This window comes from Falco naumanni, chromosome 1 (genome assembly GCF_017639655.2).
Source record: "Falco naumanni isolate bFalNau1 chromosome 1, bFalNau1.pat, whole genome shotgun sequence".
Classification (NCBI taxonomy): Eukaryota; Metazoa; Chordata; class Aves; order Falconiformes; family Falconidae; genus Falco; species Falco naumanni.
In genome coordinates this window covers 27,810,720-27,831,538 of record NC_054054.1, presented here as the reverse complement: position 1 = coordinate 27,831,538, position 20,819 = coordinate 27,810,720, and positions in this window count along the sequence as shown.

The window sequence follows — 20,819 nt, the reverse complement described above, 5'->3', positions numbered from 1 at the left end:
CAGATGACCTGAGCCAGATTTAACTCCAGTTGGACCCGCACATTATAGTTTCAACGGAATTATTACTTTGTAGTCTCTCTTTTCCCAAAGCAAGACACTTAAACAGTCACTTTTCATTTTGTGCCCCTCTCAAGGTAAAAAAAAAAGACCTGAAACAGCAAGAGAATAACAGGCTTGCGTGTTTAAAAAGTCATAGTGCTGTTGTGTACATTGTTTTAGTTCTCCGTGATTTACAAATACACAATCCTTATGCAGCCTGGTCTAACGGGCAGCCCTGGCTTGCCTCCTCTTACCCAAAGGAGAAGGGAAGCAGCTTGTTCAGTGAACTCAGCCAGAACGGTGCCTCCTCCTGTTTTCGCACCAGCTGTGGTTTGCCAGCCACTAGTCACAGGCATTGCCCCATCCGCAACCCAGCAGCACAATCCAGCTCTTTGTGTCAGGCAACAGCCATTCCCCCACTCCCAGCAGTGAGAACAAAACACGGCCCGTGAGGGATCCTAGAACCCAAATCTGTCCCGTGCAGCTGACAAAACTGGACCACCCTACAACTAGGAAAGGAACATTTCTTATCTAAGTGCCAGATCTCTTTCCATTACGCAAAATGCGTTTGGGATTGTTGGGAAATGTTGCTTCTTCACTTTCTTGTGAGAAGCCTAGTACCATATGTGCATCAAAGTTATATCACTGCCAGCAGCTGAAAAAGTGTGGGTGCCGGTGTGTGAATACCAAATAATAAAGGAATCCCCAGGAGACATCTGATCCAATTTCCTCGGTAGTACCAGACAAACATGAAAATTCATTGTCTTGATTAGCTTTAGTGCAGGGAAACATCTTTCACAGCTGATTGTAAATCTTCTGAATGATCTCATTTAGCTTTTAACCTTCCTCTCTTTTTCATCCCTGCAAAGATTATTCCAGCACAGACATTCATTTATTTAAATAGCTTAAGACATGCATATGTTGTCTCCAGTTAGAACAAGAAGCCTCTGAAGAGCACGAATAAGACTAAGAACATTATAAACATCCTTCATAGTTTCTTAGTACAAACATATACTGCAGATCTTATTCCTAGAAATAAGAAAACTCTGAGGAGCATTCCCATCACAGACAAAATATATGCACTTTCCTCAAAACTGCTAGTGTTAAAACTGTGGCATGTGGGAATAGTTTAAAAACTGGAGACTGCACCCTGTGTTTTAAATCACCTTCCCGAGGACCTTCACAATGACATGAAAGCTAGTAATGTGCAAAAGCACAGTGCCAGTGTAGGTCACAGAAGCAGGGGATGAGTGTTGTGATCTAATGAGACACTGGCAGCATGCTCACACAGCTGCATTCTTCTTACAGTCACTGTATCTGGTTTATCTGTGCCAATTCCTCTGCCCTTCCATTGTTTCATCTGTAATGTTTCTGTTACAGTTACCAAAGGAATTATTCAAATGTCAAGACCTGTTATGACCAAGAGAGAAATCACTCTCTAATACGTTTTTGCAGAATTTTATTAATGCAAATGATGATGGAAATTACTGATCTGCTTTCAAAAGGCATATGAGATTAAATCACAAACAGAGCATCATACCTCAATCTGGTTTCTATCAGTATTCTTCCTCACAGGTCAGAAAATCTAAAATCAAAGCTGTTACATGCTTCACCAGGCAAAATATAAGGAATCAAAATCTTGCAAGATATAATTCTACCTCAGGTACTCTTTGGCCTTAATCACGTTTTAGGAATTTCAGTTAGCTATAAATTTTGCAGAAATTTTTTTTTTTTTTTAAATAACTAAACACCATCTTCTCAAAAGTGCAAAATGTCAAAAAAAAATTTGGTATGTGCTTTTTCCCATCATCTCTTCCCAATATAAATAGGAGGCAAAAAAGATTAGCAGGAATATTTTGTTTATCTGTTTTCATTCACACACATGTCCACAACACCTTAGAATAATTATGAAAATTAGTGCCTGCCTTCAGACAGAACTTAGAGACATAAAGATTCAGGACATCTCACTTCAATTCTTCAAACTCAGATCTAATCTAAACTAGCTACCTAGGTTTCTTCCACAGTCTGCAGAGAGAGATGGGCATGTTTAACTGCTGTTCAATTCATATATCCTAAAGCCTCTCATGATGCAATGTAGAGCCTGTGGAGATGCTGCCTCTCACCATGAGTGATGACAGCCCAAATGATCAGTTTAAGTTAGATATCTGACTCTTACAAAACTAACCTACAAAACTTCTACCTAAACTCTCTATTTCAGATTTTCCATACTACTTACCTGGAAAGAAAAAATAATTAACAAACAAATGATCATTATCACCAATAATATCAGTGTGTCACCAAAGAGGGGCATATCTGGACAGTTTTGATAGCTGTCTGGCGTGCAGACACCATCCTGCCACATCTATACCAGCTGCAGGGAGCAGCCATCACACTTCCTCCTCCAGACAGAAGGAGATCATAATATGATGTATGTTCTGATAACTTTAATTGCATTAAAAATAACTAATATGTAACAACACAAGAGCACATAATCAGTTTTTAATAAAGTTTTGTATGCATGTTCTTATGAATGCATCAAGTACCTATCGATGTCCAGAACTTTCAGTGAGAAGCAGACAAACATTTCTCCCAAAACCAAGGGAGAGTAAACCAAAACTTCCAATCCCGATTTCAGCAGGGAATGGGAATGGCAGCAAAGGTGAAGTAGTGGCCATCTTCTTCAAATCTAACTTAATTTCCTATGCAGTTTGTCTTTTTCCAGTTATTTTATTATGAAGTCAATAATACAGGCTACCTAACAGAGCTGAGACAGCCTGAGGATGCCTCTCGAGATACCCACCAGCCTTTGTACATGCATATCAACGCCAGATACCCATCTGGCCAACCTGCTTGAGAGGAAAAGTCCGGAGGGAATTGAGTGAAGGCTGCCACCTCTCGGCGAATTAAATAGCACAAAAACTGGCTTTGCTGGAAGATGACACGCCCTACATATTGAGTTCATATTCATTCATCTGAAAGTATGCAATCAGTAAAAGCTTCTTTATGTCATAGCAGTGTATGTTTTAATGTATATCGGTTTCTTAAAAAAAAAAAAAAGCACACCTAAAATTATCCAGTCTTCCACAAAGGCCAAGATTACATAATTTCCAAAAGAAATTAGCTTCATGAGTTTCCATTCACAAATATACCTAGACTGTCAAACAGTAACACCAGTTGAGATGGTCTTATATTCTAAACAACAGATGATGCATAGTGAATAACATAGTGAATAGATTTTGTATACGTAGTGGGTCAAACAGATCAGATGAATATTTCAGACCTAACCAACCTCTAATGTGAAGTTCCTGGTAAATTCCCCTTCATCTTGCTCTACTACTGACTTTTAATAGATGAAAAGTTAAAAATTACTTCTATTTAGCATGCTCAGCACATACTGATGCATGTTAACACTTCCCCTCACAACTGAAATGTGAGATTGCTTTGTAAAAAGTCACCAATTTCTATTTATTTTCTTCTGGTTCAACACCACAATTTGAGTGTTCCAGCTTTTTCTTTTCCTTGACAATAGTTCGGGGGCTTTCATAAAAGTTTTGTAATACAGATAAAATCCCCAGAGCTGTAAGATTTGCTACTATTTCTGTTTCTATCAAAGATCTTTATATTGAATTAAATCTAATGATGACTCCGCAAGGTCTCAATAAATATCAGCATGCATTTGAAACAACATTTGTCTTGTATTTCACATATATGACCTTGATCTAGCTTGTCCTCATGCCTTACATAGGACAGCAGTCTGACAGTCATAGAATCCACGTATTTTTTCTTCAGGTAAAATCCTATGAGATAAATACAAAGTCACTGCATTCAAATGCCATTTAACTTAATTTCTCTTGCATTTCTGCTTGATGAGGAACTGACACATTTATTCCTCTGACCAATACTAAGAAGATTAAATTAAAATGAGGAGACTAAATTAAAATGAAACATTTATTTTAGTGTGAAATAAGTACAAGATGCATTTATTAGCACTTAAATATAATTACCGTAATGACGCTACTTTTACTGATATCCCAGATTTTATCTTAAGAAGCCTGAGACATAAGTACCTTCTCCTGACTGGACAAAACCCATCCCAAGAAACACCAGGGAGGCCTGCACTAATTAGCCTGGTTTTGGGGTGCTGGTGCGGGGGGAGGAACAAGGCTTGGTCCAGTTTGGGAAGGAGAAAGATGAGGTTACTTAAAGACTTTGAACCAACATCCACTGAAATGAACGACAGCCTCTCAAAAGAAAGTCCCACAGGTTCTCTTCAGAAGAGCCCTGGTTAAGCGGACACTCAGTCCCTGGTTTGTCTTTAGTTCCCTCTCAGGTAATACCAAAGGCTCAGTCCCTGCAGAGGTCAGCACAGCTGGGGATTTGGGTCAAGACAGACATCATGGGTGGATAAATGCTCAGAGAAGTGCTTGCACTACACAGCACTGCAATCACTGTTCTGCTGGGATCAGCGCTGCTAGAAGTTTCTGAAACAAAATTTCAAAAATTACCCATTCTATCTGTGGAAGGCAGCTGCAGTAATGAAAGGCTTACACCAGGTATCTGCAATGTTTGACAGGTCTTTTTGCTGGCCTACAGAATGTGTTAAAGTTTTATCAAAATAATTACTTTGGAAAAGGCACACTTTGACACTGCTCATTGGTTCCAGGTTTGTAGCTCTCTGTTACATTAGGCAGCATGTCCTACTTCTCCTCAGTTTAGAGTAAGTGCCACCAGATATCTACGGAATAAAGGAAAATGCTTCAGTACCAAAGAACTATTTAAGCCTTTAATGGGATGGATTACCAGCTCTATCTCAGAAGAGGTGTACAGACAGATATAAATATTGTTGCTAAACTGACACTGAAGTATTACTCCAACTATAGACATGTCCCTCAGAATAGGAAACGAATTTATCTGCTCATAGTGCAAATAATTTTGCTTCTTAACTACAGGCCTCGTTCAAGCAGCGCAGTAAGTTCTGGAGCTAACTTTTCACAGAAGGTCTGCACAGTATGACTTAGCTTAGCAATATCTAACTTACCAATGATTTTTTTTTCTATCTTCTGCAGAGCTTTCCAACTTCTAAACAAAATCATTACTCAAAATTGTGTTTAGAGTGCAGAATCGCAAAAGAAACCTGAGTATCAAGACGAAGAGCTTGATTTTACAACAGCAAAGACATTCCAAGGAGAACGAAACATTCTTGTAGCCTCTTAAACTCTGCTTTCTGGACTTTGGGGTATGAATTACTTCTACAGACTGAATATCTCCCTAGCAGGCATTTTCATATTATTTATAGATTACTTGGTCTGGCCTACTACATGCAGAACTGATGCCAGTGTAAGTTCAATAAACACACTTTCATTAGTCTAGGCATTTTTCCCATAACTGGCCTCTGAGCGTTATCTATATCACAACTCCATATTCTTATGCACCTACCAGAGCACACAGCATTACCATATGCTAGTCTTAGAGTCATCCAAGCACACAATGACAAATATGATGCATAGTATAAAAACTAAGTTGAGATCAAGCCAGATTATTTTTCACCTAGTATTTGGCCTCCATCATATTTGCAACTTGCTCTCTGGGTACTAAATAAACCTTTTCCATCCTGTTCTATAACCTCTTAATAGGGCTGACATACTTCTCATAAAAAGCTTGAATACTTTTTTTCCTCCCACAGGCAGGCTCCAACTGTTCTGTAAGTATCTGTTCCAAACAGATTGATATGTTAGGGGCAATTTAAGAGAGTGGCAACCAGGGCATGTGTGTAGTTTTAGTCCAATCACCTTCTTCAAAAACTTGCCCCAATGCATGAACCTGTTCCATCTGGAACCAGCTGATTTGAGTTTGGGAGGAACAGATTGCTTCAGAGGGGTCAGCAGGTTCCTGGGTGGAAATGAGGGTGTTCAGGTATTTGGCAGGAGGAACTACTTTTATCTTCAGAGCAAAATGAGTTTTCAGTGTAGAGATATGAGAAGTAAATGTATCACTCATATCTGAACAGGTGTTTAAAATCTTATCCTTCTAGCAATGTAGTAAAGTAGCTATGCTATTATGTCAGGCTCCCACAGCAGAATCACATCTATAGACAGTAATTCTGAAACATCGCTATCTCTATTTTAAAATAATCTAACACAGCATCAGAGCGGGAGGTATAGATGTTGCCACCAACAATTTGTGGTGTCTAGGTGGGTGAGGCAAAGATAATCCATCTGGCAGTAATAACACAATATGGAACTTTAGCTTAATTCCTTAGAAAGCCTACAGCTATCTATTATAAAAGTATTTTTAAAAATCTGATTTTAGGTTCCTCAAGGAAACATCTTTGAGTTATTGCCTACATCATTTATGATTAATGCAACAGAGAATCATCCTTGTTCATAAGTTCTAGTCTGAACTCTTGAGCATTCTGAATATTTTCTGTTGGACATTTCAAGGTTACTTTTCTTATAAAAATTGTGTTTAATTCTGACTAGACAAAGGCACCTAAACCAGTTCAAAATCATAGTACAGTGGCTTTCTATATATATGTAAAGTATACAACTTGAATAGGTAATAACGGTGCCTCCTCAAGTTCCAAGATTATTATAGGACATGCTACCACTTCTCTGGCCATTTTAGCCACTGCTCAGTAATTTTTAGTATCAGCTTTTCTTGTGCTTCAACTAGCTATGAGCTACCTGGACTAACAATAGAAGAGAGGATATTAATTCAGCACTGAAGATGCATGCTGTAGCTTGACCCAAATATATCCTATTGCTGTAGGATTGCTTGGCTTCTTATGGCTCCTAGTACTCAGGAATTAAATTCAGCCGAAACATTCTGATAAATGCTTGTCAGAAAATGCCAATGTGTGTGTGGAACACAAACTTTTATTAAAAGTATCTCAGGCTTGACAACCGTTTGCCAAATGCTGACTGAGTGCTCTAGAACATGGAACCTAGAGGAATCAAGAGCCCTCAATGGTCCAGGTGTGCCTGTACCCAGGACCTTCCCAAAACCAGGAGCACAGCTCTTTCAAGGTCCACACTTTCAGGGTGGATCTTTTGATGAGTAACTCAGGGCTTTAGCTCTGCAGTAGAGCTGGGAATCTAAAATCTCTATCCAAAAACACAAACCTGGGCATTTTAGACTGCAGCTCAGTGAATTCATCTTTCTTTTTATTTGCCAACGTGAACTAGATATGGGTTTCAGGTTCACAGAACAGCTCCAAGGTATAGCAAGCATATTTAATTTTGAAAATATATAAAAGTTTAAAAAAAAATTACTTGGAAAATTTCAAAACCAAAATTATTTCAGTCTAGTTCTTAACCGAAAAAAAAATCCCATCATCGTGTACTTACAGAGGGTAAGGTCCCAGCCTTCATCACTGACCTTGCTTATTAACAACTAATCCACAGTTGCACAACTGTTCATGAGCAGCTGATCTTCAGAAAAGCCTACAGTTATTCCTGCTTGTCCGAATGATGAAAGCTTGAAAGGCAGATGCTTCCACTGAACAGAGAAAAAGACTGTCCTTTTCTTCTGAGAAACGTTGAGGACGTTCCTGCTAGCAGATAGACTAAGAATGCCTTCACACTTTACAGCATGGATGTGGAATGGAAACAGTGATGGTTCCCTTATGATTTCATTGACCTTTCTCTGAGTAAGTGAACTCTTTAGACAGAGATACTCTTCAGTGAATAGAAGCTGATTAAACTCCTTTGCAAGCCAACTGAAAAATGAAAGTAGAAGGCACTTGCAGTACCTTTCGTACCTCAAAAAAGCATAAGAGAATAGAATGAGTTAAGGATACCAATGCACTGGAAATATTAGTCAGCTTCATGTGAGGAAGTTGAACTGAAATTACTATGATGATCCAGCCAAGTACTGACCTGTTTAAAATGTGGATTTAAAATATTAGTCTGGGATTTGCAATCTGGTAATACCTAACTCTAACACAGACCTTCTCATCAGCGTAAGCAGGCTGGTTGGTACATCAACTTCTTATGTGCCAAAATAAAAGTAGACTTCCAGAAGTCACAGAAGCTCAGCAGAATATCCATTGAGAAGCATAGAGTGCCCAAGAGATGTAGTAAATCAGCTTCTGAGTATATTGTAAATATGGTAGGGTTTTAATGAAAACTATCCTCACAAAGTGCAATAAGCAGTCCTAGAGCCAGTTCTTGTAGTTTTCATCATTTCTATGTTTAGAAATAATTTATCAAACTCACAGATATTAAAATAGTGGAAAGAAAAATCAGGATTAGAGGAGAAACATGACAGATGCAGCAATCAAAACAGGTCACACACATTTTTTATTTTTTCTCCAGTCTCACTGAGAATCACTGCAGATTTACAGAGTGTTATTTGATGAATAAAAATGAAGCTTCTAATCTGTAATTTAGCTCTGTTAGGAATAGCCTTAGAACTGCTGTCAACAGCTTAAATACACAAACTGTCCACATAAAAATTGTTGCTCTAAAGAAATAATTATATACCACTTCCTCTAAAAGATCACAGTAAACAGGAGTTTTGCTTCAGAAATCCCAACACAACTAAAGTCTTCAGCTCCCCTCCATCAGGACTAAATGTGCCCCCTCTTTAATACCCAAATGGTCTCAGATTAAGCCCTCAGGCTCTGGTCCCTCCTTCAGCCTCCAAGCTGCTCTTTTTGGCAGCAGCCCTGCTCCTGCCTCACATCCTCCCATAATCCCTCTCTGAGACCTTTCCTTTAGGCATTGCTCTGGTACCTGACTGCAGCTGTCTTTTGCTGCAAAGTTGTTAAGCAGGGAAGGGAAAATCTCAGCATTACCAGATGGGAAATGGTGGTGGGATCAGGACACAGTGTCTCTGCAGTTTTCTACACTGACAGTCACTGTGGGAAGGTGACTACATCCTGAGTCTCTGCAGCTAAAATGCCTCCGGGAAGTTTGTTAAAGATGTTTCACATTTAAATAAGCAACAGAATATATCATTGACTTACATTCATAGAGAAGAGTTGTCTGTAATTTAGCTAAATGCTGCTGAGTCGGGATCATGGAGCTCCTCCTACTCTTGTGTATTCAACCATCTTTCTCCTGCCACAGCCTCTTTCCTCTTCCATAACCTTCTCTTGCTTGACTTTGCTTGCTGCTTTACTTGTACTTGTTCTCTCTCTTGGCATCTTTCCTTCTCATTGACATCCAAGGTATCACTAGCATTTTCTGCTCTCAAATAAAGTCCCTTAACTCCAGTTTCTCTCTTCAGCCTTTCTTCCTAGTATTGATATCATCGAGTACGACTCCTCTGGGAAAAGAATCCAAAATACACTTCTGGTTCCCCTTCATTTAAAAACTCCTTGAAAAGGGCATTAACCCCTACTACCCTCCTTTATATGGTTTCAGTACCTTTCTAGAACCTTCTGGTACAACTTCTTCCACAACTTTGGTTGCAGAAAACCACTTAACGTTATACAAAGTCACAAATTTCCCCTTTGATGAAAACACAGAGAACATGTGTAAATAGTTAAATGCCAGTTCAGAAATAACTTGTGCAACAACAATATCCCCTTTACCGGGATAGTAAGTACAAGTTTATGTTTGGCAGACCTTGTATTTTTATAGATTTTTTTAAAACACCTTTCAGGTTTTACTGGATGAAAAAGAGTTTAAAATTAATTCCAGTTCTTATTCTCCACACAGCATGTGCATCAAGATCGTAATTAAATGGTTCAAGAGTGATAATCTCAACATGAAATAGTGTCAGCTCACTGCCACTTGCAAGTGACAGATACAATGAAAAATGTTAGAGGAAAAATACTTTTTTAGGGGAGCTCCCTCGAATTATGATAAAGTATATGCATGCAACAAACTTCTGAAATCTTTGCAGTTTGACAGTCATGCCCATGACCAGGGTGTTAAGCAGTTGCCTACCTGGCTAGCATGACTGCACTGTCCATCTAATTTACATAGACTCTACACATTCCTTCAAAAGTAGTAAACCAAAAGAAGACAAACAAATGTAAGCAAAACATTCTCTTAGAAAAGTTATACAGAAGTGAGACTACCAGTTAACGCAAGCAGCATCCTGGAACTAGAACCAAGACCTTATCAAGAGGGCAGGATAGCAGCAGACACAAATTTGCCAAGTTGTCCTGCCACAATGAAGGATCTCAAATTTACTTTGCTGGATGATTCCCCTTACACATACTACCACAGCTTTAGCTTTTTCCCAGAATGCCACAGCTGATAAAGCTCAGCTTTCACACCACAGGGAGAGGCGTCAGCACACCTCTCCTTCATTGCACAGGGTACAGCTACTACTGTAATCACCTCACAGGTCCGGACAGCTTTGTCCAGGATGCGATGCTGTCTGGGGCTAGACGTAGCTACTGCTTCCACCCTCTCATTTTACATCACTAGTTAAACAAAGACATTTAATAATTGCCTTATTGTTATTGCCTGTGCAAAAAGGACTAATTAGGCTCTAGAACACTTTTCCTGTAGAAGACAGGACAGCCTGTGATATGGCACTTGCTAAATTATGACTAGAAATTAAAGGAAACTAAATTATGCAAAGTGTCAGACGAGACAGTAATCCACAGTTTGTCCAAAAAATGTTGGAAAGGATCATCTTATTCTCTTGATAAGAGCCTGAAATAATATTCTTCACTTATGTCTGTGACACAGAGCTCCAGAATGTAGAGTTCAGCAAACTGAAGCTTGCTCCTTGAAAAGTGTTTGTTTGTTTTGGATACCTTGGTTTTTCATCACCCAGTTTGGGAAGGCTGAAGCTAGTTTTCTGCTCAATATTTACCACTGATTTGCTCAGCCCTAAAAATTACCAACCTTCTTTGCAAGTATACGGGGTCTCCTGTGACTGCCAGGATGTCCGTGGAGGGGAGTCACTCTGTGAAGGCAAGTGCCCAGCACAACATCATTCATTCTACTATAGGCTGTTCAGGTCTCTCTTCTGGAATGCTTCCCAGTTATTTCTGACAAGCTGGTTATGTTGCAAGCCTGCTAATGTGTTGTAAGGCAATTAAAAACAAGGGCGGGGGGTGCATCAATTTCTACCAAATTAGAAACACTAAGCCCTATTGTTTCTTTTGCCCCCAAGAGAAGTTCAACATGAAGCCTACAGGTTGCACTACTCAAATTGTAAGTTTTCCCTTTCATTTGGGCAAGTAGCCAGGCAGTGAAGATTTTCCTATCCAGAACTAATGGCTGCCTCTGTCACCTCTTCCCTTCAATTATTTAGACTTCCCCCACACTTAAGCTCACTTCCTGCTGGCAGCACTGCAGACTGTGTCTATTAATCATTAACTGTCATTGTGCTTTAAAAAGGAGGAAGGTGAAAAGATTGCTCAAGAACAAAAATAGACCTTTCTGTTTTTTTCCTGATGAATAAATGACAGCTATGTGCTACCTGGATTTATAGTGTCTTCAAATATGTTTTCCGTTTTCCTGAGGAATAATTAATATTCTCGACAAGCAGAGCAAATTGGCTGGTCCCAGTAAGTCCATATTCCAGGACTCCCTTTTCCCTATCATATCAAGGTTTGGTAGCCTCTCTTAAAGCTTATGAGTTCTTCTTCATCAGTAGTCCACCTCTGGACAAGTATCAGGGGAACAGGATTATGTTCCCCATCTAGTACTGGAGGCTTAGCCTATTAAATCACTGGGAATCTCTCTTTTCCAGTGTTCAACCTGACCTGCTTCACTATTTCCCAGGAACTTGCCCAGCGATACATACTCTTAGGCCTCCTCTGCTGCCCTTGTCCAGACAGACCTCTTGTAGACCACAGCCAGAATGCTCCTCTGCAAGTCCTCCCTTGTGGTCTTCTCACTGCAAAGTCCACAGGGAGGTTCCAGGTCCAGAGCCTCTTTCCCTGAACGCTTGGACTTCCCACAACTTTTTTTCCTAGCAGGTCTTCCTCTTCCTCAGTTGTGCACTACTCCTCTGGAAACCACAGGCACAGCTGAATGCTTGGCTGTACTGAGGCAGACACCACAGAACAAGAGTGTTTCCGAAGCCTTGTGCTTTGAAGACACATAAAGCTCATGCCAACTCAGAAAACAGGAAAACACTCCAGCTTCCACTTCAACATATACTCTCAGTTTTGGTTCTTCCAGACTGAAAAGCCACTATAAGCAGAAAATCACATCAGACTGCTCCTATTCACTGCACGCTGTTTTGTGCTCAGAATAAACTATTGCCATATGCCCGACCCAGTCACTCCAATAAATAATTCATGGTATGTCTCACTCAGATGCTTTCCTGCAGGGTCCAAGAAAAGAGGATTTCAGAGAAAATAGCACATCCTATGAAGAAATGTCCATTTGAGTAAGCATAATGAAATTCCTCCTCGAGTTGCAGTACATCCTGCCAGAGACAGAAGTCAGCCCCAGCTGATGGAAGTGAGACAGGTGCAAGGACTCAAACCAGCTGAATCTACATGGCTGAAACACTTCGAAGTCAATGAAAAGTTGGTTTGGACCTAAGGATCCTGCTCTCTCTTGTCTCATTAGGAATTAAATACAAAGACTATGCTGTATATTTACATGCTTTCTTTGCATTTTAATCTATTATGGACACCATGTTACAGAATGTAAGAACAGAAAGGTTTTCAGAAACTTGCCAGGGAAAAACATTTGCCATTTATAAGGCTAAATACTGATTTTATTCACTACAACATACTCATATATTTATAATGTTATATTATTATTCTTACCATCACATAGTATTATAATAATATGTATGTCATTACATGTTATTAAATTATTGCCATAATATTTATAATATTATCTTATAAGAAATGACCTGATAAATGTCAGGCACTCATGGCTTTAAATGTATTACCAACAACTGGAATGCTAATTAGTTTGGATAGGCCCTGTGCATGTATACAAGTGCATATATGTGCTGGTGTATTGTGCACTCCTCCTCAGCTAGTGTGTTACCACAGCTGTAAGCAGACAATGCACGTGGCTGGGCTGATTCAAAGCATCTTTACTTAAGTTACATTACAAGTGATTTTATTTTTTGAGAACAGTGGAACAGGGGAAACCAAAATTAAAGTCAAAGGTGCTGACTGTACAGGAGACAATACATAGGTCACATTTTCCAACAAAAACTGTTTATCTAGCAGTAGAGAGAAACTGGAGCAGCAGATTAAACTGTTTCCTGGCATCCTCATTTCTGATCTTTCAGTTGTATCGGAATTCAAAAGGTGTAATTTAAATCATCAGTAGTAATGCATAAGAATGCTATTTCTTTTCTGACTACCAAAAAAATACAGATCCTGAGGTCTGTCTTTCTATAGATCAGGGGTGTTTTCTGTTCCACATTTTCTGAAAATTTTCAGCAGAAGACTCTAGTTTGTGCTACCTTTTAGCTACGTCTACATTAGCAAGTAGTGTGGACCACTCTGTAAAGCAAAACTGTTGATGCAAAGGTCTGAACACAAACAGCATACACATTTTACATTTTGATATTTTACTTCAGATTATCTCCAGTCTGGCTCCATGGGCTGAATGCCACAGCTTGCCTTTCAGTTTATATCACCCAAAAAGAATCCAGTTCACGCACTCCAAGACTACTGTATGATACCAGCCAAAACCCAGTAAGTGGGGGCTACTGGGAGAGACTTATCACAAGTGCACTTCAACCCAAACTGAATATGGAGGCATTTCCCTGTAACTTAGTGGTGCCTGCCCTTCCACTGCTGCCACTTCTGGGTTTCGAAATCAATCTGCATCACAGAGGAAAAGGCAGTTCTGTTCTTCAGCATCCACTAATCTGTTTACTATAACATGGATGAATTTATTTGCAAGGGAAGGTGGAGCAGATGGGACCAAAACAAATTAATGTAAGTATCCATTAAGACATTAATTAAATTATAGCATAGATATGATATAAAATTAATTCACACCTAAGAAAACTAGTTAAACTTAATCCTGTTTACCTGGAATACATATAAAAATAAAGTTTTGCAACTAAGAGAAAAAATATTTCCATTGACTACCTTAGTACCTCTTGAAAACACAAGACTCTGAAATGTAACAGCTGTAAGGTGCCACCTATTTCTGTATTGTTGCAAAATGTCACAAAAGACCTTAAAGAGTACAGAAGTAAACAGCTTTATGCATTTCACTCCGATACCCACCTAATTTTGTGAGTAATAAGCCTGTAAGACCAAAGTTTGTGAGACCTTACCAGTGTCAGACATTTTCAGTGCTGTTTTCTCTGAACAGTCATAGTATCGTTGCACTCTGAAGGCACAGCAAGTTATTTGCTCAACAGATTATTTGGCAGTGAGCTTTTATCTTCTGAACAGCTCAACTGCCCTTCTCCTCTGGAAAGCAGCAAGCAACCTTTGTGACACACTCAATATGAAGAATGAAACTTTAATCCATTCCTAAATACAGACAATACAGACCACCACTATGTCAAGGATCCTCTGTGCTGCTGGCTTCCCAAAATACTGCCAAACTGGGAGCACATTACTTGCCAAGCAGCTTTGCAGAGGTGGACAGACCCAGCAATGCAAATAGCCTCAGCACCTGGTTTAAGCTCATAATGTTTCACACGTGAAGGCTGTGTCTTTGAAGAACAATGTTTGCTCTGAAAAGCTCGGTTCCGGTGCTATAGCTGAAAACAAACACAGAAAAGGAACGCTTAACACAAACACACTATCCCAGGAATCAGTGTTATAAAAAATTCAGAACTCGTATAAAAGACACTGCTCCTTAAGTGAACCATGAAGTGGAAATTGCTGAGGAGGTGCCATGGTAACTTGTAACGCCTATCTGCTCTCACTGATTCAATACCATGGGATGAATTTAGCACAGGGTGTCGATCAAAATGCTATTTTCCATGTGAAAAGCTAAATGATGTCTTATGCCCTTGGGTTATGAGAGTACCAAAAGCAATCCTCCCAAGAGTAGTAGATTTAAGTCCACTGTACAGTACTGGTCAAACTCTGACTTGGTAAACTAGATTATTTCAATTTTTTAAATTACATACTTCCTTTTTAAGGATCAACCAGTGAAATTTGTAAAGACATCCAATAGTACCTGGAGGCTCTCATGCTCATGTTTTCCTCATGAGCTCTAATGCTTCCAGCAACCTTGTGAGGTGAGGAGATACTACAGCTTGTATCTTAGCTCCCTCACAGCTTACAAATGAGGAAATGAAGTATATAAACTTACTGCTAAAGCTGCTCAGCCCTCAGCCCCAACTTTGACTCCCTGGCTCCTGAACATCCATAGGAAGAATTATTTTCTGAGGAAAGAGGTTCTCAGAAGCCATAAGGCTGAGTAACCTAAATTAGCAATTCTAGAATTAAGGATTCAGCAGCATCCAAAGAAGGATTGTGATCACCTGGAGTTGTATCCTTAAATTTCTCAGTAGATCTAGTCCTAGATGACTTGCTTAATCATTGCATAGGAAACTTTGACAGACCTGGGAGTCAAACCCCAGTCTCCTGACACCCTGACCATGCCTTGTTCTCTGTGTGTTGAAGAGAATACATAACATATATTTGGCCCTTTTTTGGAAGGAACCTAAAAGGAAATCTATTTTACTTAGTTACATATATCACACTCTATAACACATTTTTCAACACCCAGTAACAAACTGAAGCCTGCATACTTTGTACAACACTACAAAGCCACAAAATTACTGTAGGCATGAGAATTTGTGGAGCAAATACGCTCAATGACTGCTTGAAGCAGATCAGGCCACCCATAACAGCGGGTAGCAAATGCAGCCAACAGTCTTAGCCCACCTGGCCTGTAGGGAATCATCTTCATGGCTCAGATTTAGCAATTTGTTTAACTGTGTGTGCACAAGCAAGATACAACCCAGCAGGAAGCAGAAGGCTTCATCCCAGCTCCAGCTGTGCTCTGTCTCCTACTCAAATCAACAGGAGTACTCGCTTCCTTGGAGGAAGGCACTTTTCCTCAGCTTGCATGCTTTTTATGTGCTTTCACTTACAAATTAATTTGGGAGGAGGGGGATGCTGTGTGATAAAATGTGCTCAGATATTTTCATTCTTTTTTTTTTCTTTTTTTTTTTTTTTACAAGACAGAGTAAGACATGAACTTGTGTTTCAGTCACTTCAATTAAGACTCAAGAATTCGGGGTTCAGTTCTCCAGACATGCCTGAACCGTCACTTAGCATCTCCAGGCCCCACTTCCATCATGAGAAGATGATCACAAAAAGGGCAATAAAGTGAATTCACACGCTCCTAGTGGGAAACAGCTCTATTTCTGAACAAATACAATTTATTGTTTTTAGGAGGTTTGTGAGTAGTTGGACATCTTAAAGCAAAGCTTTTACTTAGAGTTGTATTTATAAAAGATTTAGAGCCATCCAACCAGTTTCAGTTGGCATCCAGACAAACAAGAGAGAACCATGTCTCTTGGAAGACCAGCCACCAACTCGCTTACGTGGGGAAACTAAAAAAAGGAGTGACTGCACCAATCAGGCAGCTCATCCAACAGGAAATATTCAGTCCCACGCTCAGCACACTTACCTGCTGGCAGAATACTTGGCAAAGAGTCAGAAGCTGGTGCCTGGAGTAAGCAGCTAGGGAGTGTTGGGGCATTTGTCTCTCTGTCTGGTGCCTGCTGCTGCTCCAGTCTGGCCAGAACCTGCAGATTTTCTTCCCAAGAAAAACAATGCACAAGAGGGGCTGGTGCATGATCTCACCCTGACAGTGACCTTCAATACAACTGTATAACTGGGAGCTCTGAAACATTTTTGGGCCTGCCAGTTTACACGTACCTACACTGACGAAAGAGCAGACTCTGATGCCATTCTTTACAACAAGCAATGAGTAACTCATAGAAGAGACTTATTGAATTATTTAAATGGCTCACCAAATATGATTAACAGCCAAGAACAGATCTAAACTATTCTTGCTTCTGTAAAAAATAAAATAAAATCATTTTATGGAAGCAATGACCCAAATGACAGATTTTATTTGGAGATAAAGACTATTTCAAATTAAAATTCACCCTTGGATGATGATAGTTGTCGTCACGATTCTTCAGCGAATGTTTTTACATTCAGGCTGCCTAAGGGCCTTCATAACACTTCAGAGAACAGCACTGCACAACTGTGGCAGAGCAATGCTTGCAAAACATGTCTATGATGGCATTTGGTAATAAGGTACTCCATGCTCCATCAACTTACACAAATCGGTATTAGCAACAGTAGACTAGAGACAGAAATCCACTGCCGTCATTTCTGTGGCAAAACGACCAGATTCATGTAAAGACATTCCCTTTTGCTCTCAGTGCTCGTCTCCAAGATTAAGTACTTTGTACTGGACTTGGAGCTGGTGGAGAGCTTCCTTTTCCCCCAGCATCATTGCAGTATCAATTCAGGAACCAGATGAAAAATGATGGCATACACTAAATAAGACTAAAAAAAAGTGACAGCTGCTTTTTCAGAACCTCTGCAGGTAAAACAAAGCTTAGCAAGTTTGGGGTTTTTGCTTTCTTAGCACTAAGAAGACAAATTATTGTGGCTATTATAATCCCACTCCCCTGGGTCTTCATATGTCTAAAAGAAACATACCATGTCAATAACTCCTATAAAATCACATTAACTACGGAGTGTAAATGGCTTCATTTTCTATTAGCACAAACACATCGGAGTACCGATTTTATTTGCCATGTAATGTGCACAAATAAATAAATACACTCACACGCGCACATGTATAATCAGATTGTTAAGCTTTATTCATCAGCACCTCTGCAGCATATTTTGACTCATCTATTTAAAATTCACTTGCCACATGTGCAGCAGGTGTAGTTCACTTAGAAGAAGAAAACACTCATAAAATCCTGCACAGCAGATGGCCCTCTCTTAACTCCGCTGCAGACATGTACGTACTCACCAGGCTCACCCTCTCCCTAACTGCTGTTTCAAACACGATTCCAAGATGACTTGCCATAACAATCTATGCAAAAGCAGCAGCACAGAAAGTTGGACAGGCTCAGAGAGAAGCATCTCAGCCTTCTGTCCCTCCTCCTCCTTTACTTTCTGATTTGTATTTGGATTGCATTTCCCCAGAGGGAGTCCAACATGTTTCTTCTTTGCTGCTGTAAGCAACTTCTAGACCGAGAAGCCTTTAGGTCCATCTCAGACGTTCTCACCATATGGAACTTTACCATGCATGTCACCACTAGCAGTATGTATTTTTAAAAACTAAAGTGCTTTTTTACTGTCCTAGGAGAAGTGCCTGTCAGAGAGCAGCAGGGGCGATCCCACCACCTCCAGGATGGGAGGGAGCAGAGCAGGCAGAGGGGAAAGGGAGAACTGAGCTCAGGTGGGGAACTGGGGAGAAAGGAGGCTCGGAACAGCTATGCAAAGTCATGATCCCTAGAAAGGAAAGGGACAGAAGAGCTACGAGTGATTGACCAAAAAATGAGGGTGGGGGTGGGGGTGGGGGTGGGGGTGTGAAGACTAGGACCAGCAGCTGAGAGAGGGGGAAAACAGGTGGCAGGCAATGGAAAGAGACAGACACATCGGACAGGAATCTGGAAAAAGGGTAAAAGGACTGGGTAAGACAAGCTGACTGGGATGATGAAAGGGAGGCTGAAGTAGGATAAAGTCCCTAGGGAAGAAGACTAAGAGTGTGGGAAGACTGTGATGGTGGGTTAAAGAGGGAAATTATGGCTTACTGAGTAAGCTAAAAACACATGGGAGCGTATTTTGTTTATTTTGTTGTAACTATTGATAACCTTTAAGGATGATTCAGGACGGTAAAACAAAGGAGACTGCTGATTTATTTTTGCTGAGGTTAGGAGGTGCAGGAAAGAGACAAGGAATTACAGGACAGGAAAAGATAATTTCATGGCTAAGAAAGTGAATGTTGCTCCAGAGTAGGAGGGAATTACATTCCATCCTGTCTTTCACCACAGATTTCCTTGGATGTTAATTAAGTAATTTAAATTTTTCAGGGGTGGTCATAAATTCTAGGTTCTTCATCTTTTGGGCACCTGATTTGGAAGTCTGAAAATTTAAACACAAACCCACTGAACACTCTCAGCTACAACCCAAGCTGATAAAAATGGTGCCCTGTACTTAGTATCTGATACCAGTTACTTTAAAAAAAGGCAGTCCTTGGTATCTCGGAGAGGGCATCCAAAATTAACAGATACTTTGGGTGTTAATTTTCCTGTGCTTCAGTGGAACAAGTATGCTTCAATAATGAAATATTCTCTCTCTTGGGTGTTATTCAGATTTTGGAAGTGCTTGTATACTTACTAGCTTGGGAAATTATATGGAAGAGCTCAGAAGAAAAGGACAGCTTCTGTCTTCTGCCAGGGTCTGAACAATGAGCCGCAAATATGCCACTGAACACACCCCGACAGGTGACTACTGTTCATTAAAGGAACGGCCCTCTTCTCTGCACTGAGGTATGTCAAGGGATGCTAAAACAGAGTTCTAGGTCAGTTAAAGATTGCTATAATGTCTGTGTGCAACGGGGTAAAATTTAAAGCTATAGGGGCAAGTCTGAACGACTAACTTTGAAATCTTACTATTGCATACTGCCTGTGTGAATTTAACAATCCATACGTCCCTGTGTGTCTTTTAAGTGTGTGTGTGCATGTGTATACGCACCTGTCCTTGGGGAGGGTACATCTATGTATGTGTGCAAGAGAACGCTAATTCTGTATGAAGAAACAGGTTTCTTTTAAGCTTCCAGTAGAAACTAAGACAAAAATAATTTCCATGCCCTCATAATGTTAATTTAGCTGCGAAGAACTTTTAAATCAAGTGTGACATGAGATAAAAATAAAGATGTGGTATAGCCACTTACAACATTTTAAGAGAAAAGGATATGTTTGCCTTGCTAGGTTCAAAGAAAACAGATTTTTAAAGAAGCTCAAAAAAAGAAAAAAAATGGGGGGGGGGGGGGGGAGAAGAAGAAAAAAAACTGTGCAGACCTCTTCCATTTCTAGACCATTGTCGTTCCAGGAGTTAAGGCAGATTCCTGGGGGTGCATTGTTTTTAGAATAAAGTAGAATTCCCTGTGCCAATGCCAGCTGGCAAGTAAGACTAGGACTTCAAGGTGAGAATGAAGTACTGCTGTTCTTACAAAGCTACAAACCTAACCAGTTTGGAAGTATTATCTTTCCCGCTTTCCTTGAAATATAGATTAATCTGCATATTGTACAGTGGCATAATTACATTGCTTGGCAGCTCCTGAACACCAAGGTTGTTCTTATGCCTCTGTATTTGGAAATCTTATTCTAGGTTGGAGTCCCCTCCCTAGCACTTCTGAAAGTGATGTGGTTTGAAGACTTCACATGTATTCCATTACTGTATATTCAAAAGCAAAACAGCAAAACGGAAAAAGTAAAGGGTTTTTTTATTATTATTAAATTGTACAGACAACATGGAGAAGTTACCAGAATTTCATTACAGGCTCATCCATAGGAAAAAATGTATTCCTGGACTGAAAAACACAGAAACTCAAACTTGTCCTTGTTTTATGAGACCAAAGTTTAGCATCCCCTTTTGGATCCAGTAATGTAGGTGTTTCAGAGAAAGTGTAAGAACATTCCACTGGGCCAATGTCAAAAATCTGCTTCCCATGAACCTCCTCTTGATGTGACACAGTGACTGACTGGATTTCCTACCTTGCTATTAAGGATCTTGATGTGTGATGAAGGCTTTCAGTGTGTGCCTTCAGATGACACAAAAAACCCAGCTGAAAACCCGGTGCAAACCAACACAGCATCATCTCTGAGACCTTGCAGTCAGCTCACAAATCTCTGCTGCTCCGAGCAGC